Here is an 8,050-nt window from a genome sequence, read left to right as displayed (position 1 = left end):
AGCCAGAGAAGTGATCAGGGATCCCCATGGGTCGAGAAGTGCCGAGCATCACAGTTTTGGGGGCACCACGAGAAATCTGCTGGTACCAGCCCACATTATACCTCCCAATATGTTGCTGTTTCCAGTTCAGGACAGGGTGACCATCTCTCCCACAGACCTTGACACCATGGTCAGTCTGGACTGTGCCCAGGATCCTGAAACAGAAGAGGTGGAGACACAGAGGTGAGTCTGGGATCATTGCACACCTCATGCTCTAAAGTAAAAAAGAGAAATAAACCAGGTGACCCCTACTAAGCACTTCTGCTTCCCAGGGCCTGTCACCTGAGCAGAGAGTGAGGAGGGTGAGCAGGAGAGGGGCATAAGCCATGGTGGAGATTCCTGCCAGCTCTGATTCCTGGGGATCCACAGCTGCCTCAGAGCTACCCCTGTCTCTTGTACCTACCTCCCCACTGTGGGAACTGAGGGGCCTTCCATGCAAACCAGTCCCCTTCCCTCAAATGGCCTCTCAGCCCCTGGGAATGGAGGCTTCTTTTCACGAGGCTGGCAAGGCCTGGCCTTAGCCTCTCTGGGGCTGAGATTAAGCGGCCATTCTGTCCCAGCGGACAGTGAGAACCAGGCCCCAAGCAGGGCAGAAGTGGCTGGTTTCCAGCCGGGCATCCCCACAGCGCCCCCTGCTGCCCCCATAATGACTTCGCTCAGGTCTGGGATGTCCAGCAGGGAGCCCTGGGGAGAGCACTGGGCTCCCCACCCCTTGTCTGCTGCCCTCCTCAGGGGACCCGTTCACTGCCCAGTGCCTCCTCCACAGGACAACTGTTTACCTTGGCTAAGCCCTAACTTCAGTGATGGGGCCTCCTTGGCAGTTAAACTGTGGCCATTTCTTCTACTGTGAATCTGTTCTGAGTGAGTGACATGCCTGTGGTTCAGCTCCACAGACCCATAAAGGACAGTGACAGACCAGCCAAGAACTATTATTTGGAAAGGCCCAGTTTCTGTCTTTCTTATCTCTTCCGCTCACATTACATTGTGCCCATAATTTCCCCGTGAAGTGATGCTTCTGTCACCCAACTATTGTTCTAGCTCAGGGATTGCTTCAGTTCACACTTCAATACATTCTTCACGTGGGAGAGTCCCTTATAAAAGTCAAGTGCACACTTCTTAGGATGAGCCACCTTAATGATCTGTCCCCATCATTCTTTTATCTCATCCAGGCTCATCTTCAGGTGCCCACCCCCCCCAATTCTGTCTACACATCGGCCCAATGCAGGTTCTCTTGATTACTGGAATGAACAACTGAATTGTACTCTCTTCTATCTTTGGCAAATGCTGTCACCAGTCCCTGTAGCATTATTTCCTCATCCCTACTCCTCATTCACTTCCACGAACTCTACATATAATTTATTAGCTATCACCCCTCGGGGTGACTCTTCTGTACCCCAAGTCCTCCCCCAGCACAAACGCTCCCTGGGGAGTTAGGTCAGCACCTCCCCACATGGTGACCTTTACTTCTCCCCCCACAGCTGAGTATGTGGACTGGGAGAACAGGAGGAGATGAGCTGCAGAGTCACAGGTGAGGGGACTGGTGTCCTGAAGGCTAAAGGAAGAAGCTGTGTTGGGACATCACTGTTCCCGTGTGGGGATGTCAGGAAGGGGCCAGTCCACATGGCCATGGTGCTCAGTTCTCATCATCGATCACCATGCAGATGTGACAGACAGTTAGAAAGAAGTCAGGTACGTGCACAGTCCCTGAGCAATTCCAGGTATTATTTCATTCTTTATGGAAACAGTTCAAAGATTAAGTATATATGCGGACTAGACTCTGTTTTTAATCTTTATTATTATAAATACTTGTAATACCTGTCATCAAACAGATCCCAGAAAGGTTGGAATTGTGCTGCATATATTTTTTTTTCCATTTTAGACATAATTCTAAAGATTCTTAATTGCATCCATTGAGTTTTGTTATTAGTCCCAAATTTAAAGAAGACCTTAGTTAAGAGCCCTGCCTACACCCCGTAGTGCCCACCGGGAACCCAGAACACAGCTTCTCACAGGTCCGTCAGGCCACTCCTCCAGGCAGGGAAGGAGCTGGAGAAAGCTCACAGGCTCACACCTCATTTCCCTATGGAACCCCACACAGTGCAGCAATCAGGCTGCTGTCCTCTGCTGAATAGTGATGATCAGTATCTTTGTCCCTGGGCTACAGCTCAGAGATGGTCAGAGAGGCCACACTGCCTGACCTTGAGCCAAGGAGTCTCTTTGAAATCTCTCAGGGTCAGGTATCCCTGAGGGTCTGGAGTTTGAGGACATGGTCCAGGGGCTGCTGGTGCCAAGCTGCATCCTGGTTGACAACCTCTTGCTGTTTCCAGTGCAGGTGATTGTGACTGTCTGTCCTGGGGACTTGCTCGCTGATGGTGGCTGAGCCATCCTTGCCTGGGCCACAGACACTGGAGGGTGGGGAGACAGAGAGGACAGTGTGCCTAGTGATAGGGGACGGAGCAGAGGTGGGTCAAGTCCCACCACAGTGTCTCCCACCCAGGCCGCATGGCCCTGACCTGTGCAGAGAGTGGAGAGGGCAAAGAGGACAGGGCTCAGTCCTGAGCAGGTGTTCATGGGATCTGAATCCCTAGACTCCTGAAGGGGCTGTGGGTCCCCCTAATTCTTCAGTCTCTACAAGTCCTACACTGGGGAGAATTCCCTACATTCAAACCTGCCCCTGTACCCTGACCTCCAGCAGTTCCAAATCCAGGATCACTCTCCATTGCCTTGAAGAGGATGATGAGGATTCTCCTGGACCAGGCTCCATGGGGTAAGACAGCCTGACCCTTGATGGCCCAGGGGTCCCAGAAGATCCTGAAAGCCACTTGCCATCACACCTCAGGGGACTCACTGATGCTCAGCTCCCTGCCAAGCTCCTGAGGGCTTCCAGCTGGCAGGGCCAGACACCTTGACCCTGTGATAACTCCACAGCGCCCCTGCTGGCCCCATGTCCCCTGACATCACCAAGGCACAGACCTGCTGAGTCCCCTGAGGTCTGCACAGGTGTGTCCTTAGTTGTGCTATTCAGCTCCCCAGGGGCAGGTGCTCAGGGCTGAGCTGGGGACGTCAGCAGGGCTGTGATTGGAGACTGTGGGAGCCACGTGGTGAGCAGACAGCCAGCTATCAGTAGAGACTGTGGGAGCCACGTGGTGGGCAGGCAGAGGGGCTGGGAGTGGAGAATGCAGGAGCTACGGGGGGTGGGCAGACAGCAGGGGTGTGAGTGGAGACTGTGGGAGCCACTAGGTGAGCAGACAGCGGGGCAGTGAGTGGAGAATGCAGGAGCCACATGGTTAATTTTACGACCAAATTCTGCCACTGAGAGATCACCAGACACACATGCAAAAAAACAAAAGAGTGACTTTATTCAAGCATATGCTCAGGCCGTGCCTCTGGCGGTGCTTTGCACAGAGGACAACCGCGAGGTGGAAAAGAACGTAGGTTTTACATTCTTCGGTGTGATGCATTTTGGGTTTAAATGCAGGGGTAACTTTCCTGAGATAAATGGGGGCTGAGTTGGGGTTGGTCAACACAGGGACTGAGGTAACTTAGGAGGTTCAGGATTGGCTGGCCGTACCCGGAACTGGCCCAGCCCGGAGGCTGTGAGAACAGAGCAGAGTATGTTGGATTGGCTGGCTCTACCCAGAACTGGCCCTCACTCATTGTGGCTGGGGCACAAGAGCCAATTTTCACCCAGGGGGTGGCCGCTGAGAATTTCTCAACCCCTGGTGAAAGACCGACTGTGTTCCCCTCCTCACCCTGCTAACTTGCCTTTTTACCTTCTCTCTCTCTTATATCTCCTATGTCTCCCACTGCTCTTAACATCTCTTTCTGGGTGGGAGTTAGTTAACATTGTAGTGTAAATAACCCACTTTCAGTTAAAACCCTCTTTCCAGCAATTAAAGAGTTACTACAGAGTTTGTTAAAAACTATTCCTTCTGGCTGCCAAAAAAAACCTGTTGTTGCTATGTTACAAATAGTCTTGAGATAAGGTGCTGGCATTCAGCAAAAGACCCAAGGTCAATTACTCATTTAGAAATGGAGTGGGGGGAAATGGTCCTCTTTCAACTGCAGCTGCTTGGCATTACTCAGGTTGGCACATATTCTGCTAATCCTCAGGTGGCCTTCAAGAGGGGGACACGCTGTGGTCCCTCTGAGGGGAGGCACTTGGTGGAAAAAATCCCAGGGTCTTGCAGGGTGGGGATTTGGCTCTGGGCTCTTTATTGACTAGACAGCTGGGCTGTGTGTGTAGACCATGGGAGCCATGTGGTGGAGAGACAGCAGGCTTGAGTGGAGACCTCAGGAGACACGTGTTGAGCAGACAGCAGGGGTGTGAGTGGCGACCGAGTGAGCCACATGGTGACCAGAGAGCTGGGCTGTGAGTGGAGACCATGCGAGCCACATGGTGAGCAGACAGCGAGGCAGTTAGTGGAGAATGCAGGAGCCATGGGGTGAGCAGCCTCCTGTGTGTTTTACCAGAGAAGAATTAGAGCACTGATAAATTTTAATTAGTTGAATTCACTTGTGGTATGTTAAGTCTTAATGTCATTCAAAGGGGAGAATTTCCCTGCACACGGATTACTGGTAACACCTCTTGCAGTGCTGTGACACTGAACAAGTTTCATATGAGACCAGCGGAGCCGTGTGGTGGGCAGATAGCGGGGCAGTGAGTGGAGATCGTGAGAGCCACGTGGTGACCAGACAGCTGGGCTGTGAGTGGATATGGAGGGAGCCACGTGATGAGCAGAGGGTGAGGCTATGAGTAGAAACTGGGACAGCCATATTATGAGCCTACAGCAAGCATGATTTTCTCATTTTTATTTTACAAAAGAAAACAAAGAGTAAGTTTCACAGACCTCATCTCACTTAGTAAATTTTTTCATACAACTAAGGAATTGGCAAACCATGGCCTTTTTCAGAGTTACATCTTCTGTTTATGGAATGTTTGAAATAGTTCCCTGTTTCTCATTCCCAATGTTATCCATGCATCTCTCAATTGTAACAGAATTTTTGTGAATGATCCTCACTCTGTCTGCATCTTTGGTTACCCATTATGGCATTTCCTGTAAACACAGTCCTGTGATATATGGTTGGGATATCCGCCTCATTTGTTTCTATGAGCATCATTTTTCAAGGGCCACTGTCACCCAGCGGTACCTGTACTTCACACTTTTTCACGGATGAGTAATATTATCTTCCTCAGTGAGGGATCTGTAATATTCCCACATGCATTTCACAGTGATATTACAACCCTGTGCACTCCTGGTCATGGCTACAGCTTGTGTTGTAGACTTGGGCTGGGGCTTGTTTAGCTTCAGGAAATGCAGTCTCTGACTTCATCTTGCTTAGAAAACCGTTCAGTCCTCAAAGGTATTATTAGTGGTCTGTGTTGCTACTTTTCTTATCAGATGGGAACAAGAAACATATCCTACAATAATAATCTGACATGTCGGGCAGTGACATAAACAGGATTCAAACCAAGATCTTTCTGAAGGCTAAGGAAATGCCCTGTGACTGAGTTGTGTCAATCGGGACCATCTTTGCCCTCCAGGCAGAGGACATTTATGTGCAGGGTCTGGACACACTTTCATTCTCATAAATGAGGGGAGGTGTGTTCAGAACCTACCGGAGGCCAGAGATGCTGCTAAAGCTGTCACAATGTACAGCACAGCCCCAACCACAAAATATTAGACTATATCTACCCTATGGGTTGATTTTAAAGACATTAGATGATCAGACATCAAGGTATAGAGGGACAAACTGATATTTTGAAAAGAAAATAGAAGTTGTGAGCAAACACGTCCTACTCATTCATTCAACCAGGAGACAGGAAAGAGCTGCACCCCCTGGTGGGGACAGGCTGAGGCCGATACAGGGTGAGGACACGCTGGGGAGTTTTTGTCTCACTTCCCCCTTGGTCTGGAGCACTGTGTGAATGTCACTGCTCTCATAAGACTGACAGTAGTAGTCGGCCTCATCCTCAGCCCGCAGCCCAGAGATGGTCAGGGAGGCAGAGTTGGAGGAGCTTTCAATGGAGCTTGAGAACCCATCCGGAACCTCAGAGGGTATTTGGTTATCCTCATAGATCACACTGGTTGGGGGCACCTCCCGGGAGCAGCTGGTACCACTGCACATAGTAGCTTCAAATGTTGCCGCTGCTATGAATGCAGGATATGGTAACCTTCTGTCCTGGAGATCCTGACACGGAGCTGGACTGAGTCAGGAAAAAGTCAGCCAAAGACCCTACAAGGAGGGAGGGACACAGAGATCAGTGAGAACAGACAGGACCCTGTTCCAGGAAGGAGGGAGGGATCATCATCCCAGGTGACACCCAGGAGCACTTCCTGAGTCCCCTGCAGGCAGCCACCTGTGCAGTGGGTGAGCAGGGTGAGCAGGCTCTGCACCCTGATCCCGAGGCCAGAATTGAGCCTACCAATTCTTTTTTTTTTTTTTTTATTAAATCATAACTGTGTGGCTGCATGACCCACGAATGGAGCCCACCAATTCTTATTTGTCCCCCTGACTCTCAGGGAGGGAGGTCTCCATGCAAAAGTCTACCTGTCTGGGGGTGGCACAAGCCCCGCCTTTCACCCCATACCAGCTCATGCTGAGAAGTAGAGACCTCATCCCCCAGAGGGCTGCACCCCCAGAGAGCTCAGAACACCTGCTAGTGGGGGAGGTGAGACAGACCGGGAGCCTGAAAACCTGATCAGGAGCTGAGCCCACAGCGCCATCTGGTGGACACAGTGCACACGGCAGCCCTGGGCAAGGGCTGGTGCTCAGGGCTCCCCCCTACCCACCCTGCACCCCACAGTTCCAGCCATTTTCCCAGTGTTTCTGCTCAGCATCCCGTGCTCACTGCACATTTCAACATCCAAATCTATCCAGTTGGGCCAATGGCCACCACTCTGGGGAAGACATTCTGAATCACCTTGTATCACTGGAGGTTTGAGTATCAGAGGAGCAGAGACCTGTGCTGAGGGAGAGAGAGGTGAGGGCTCTCCCTCTCCAGGAGGGAGACTCGGGGTGCTGCACTGCCCAGCCACTCAGCTATAGAGAGGATCACGAGATCAGGGGCCAGACTTCACTCACCATCAGAGACCCTGTGGAGGAGAAAAATCTGAGGGGCAGGGAAGGATGGTGTAGGTGTGACCCAGGGGACAGTTTAATCAGAGCTCTCCATCAATAAGTGCTGTGAGTGAAAAAAAAAATAGCAAATCACATAGATTCAAAAACGATTTGAATAGAGAATTTGCACAGCTAGTGATTGATTAGGTCTCTGAGTAAGAGAAAGATGGGCAATTTAATTGGCAACGTTTCTATGTGCACGAGTTGGGTGTCACTGCTGGTGCCCTAGGGGTTATTATGCAAAGCCCGCTGGAGGAGCGGTGCTAAGGGTTTGCTATTATATTTGGGACAGCTCAGTGCCAGGGACTGAGCAGATGGCAACTTAAAGGCAAAGTTCTGCTGTCACCAGCGGTGAGCCGTTCTGGCACAGGGCTGGACTGTGCACCACAAGTTCGTGGATGAAGATGGAACCATGGGAGCTCCCACTGCCTATGGGGGATGGAAAGACATCACAACGTCATTTTATGTTTGAGAAAACTGTTCTTTATGTATTCAAGAATTTATGGGCCAGGTGTGGTGGCTCACAGCTGCAGTCCTATCTATCTGGGAGGCCGAGGAGAGTGGATTGCCTGAGCTCAGGAGTTCGTGACCAGCCTGCACAAGAGGGAGACCCCATCTCTACTAAAATTAAAAGACTAGCCAGGTGCTGTGGTGGGCCCCTGTAGTCCCATCTACTCTGGAGGCTGAGTTAAGAGGATCACTTGAGCCCAAGAGTTTCAGGTTGCCGTGTAGGGTGACTGAGAGAGACTCTCTAAAAAGAAAAAAAAAAAAAAAAGAAGAAGAATTTAAGTACCTGATCCCCTCTGCATGGTGACAGAGACAAAGTATTATGGCGAGTTAGGAAAGTAACCCACCCTCAAACCAGGGGTGACTCACATCAGTTGTTCGT

Source organism: Nycticebus coucang, unplaced genomic scaffold, assembly GCF_027406575.1.
Source record: "Nycticebus coucang isolate mNycCou1 unplaced genomic scaffold, mNycCou1.pri scaffold_53, whole genome shotgun sequence".
Lineage (NCBI taxonomy): Eukaryota > Metazoa > Chordata > Mammalia > Primates > Lorisidae > Nycticebus > Nycticebus coucang.
Note: the sequence above shows the minus strand (reverse complement) of the source record.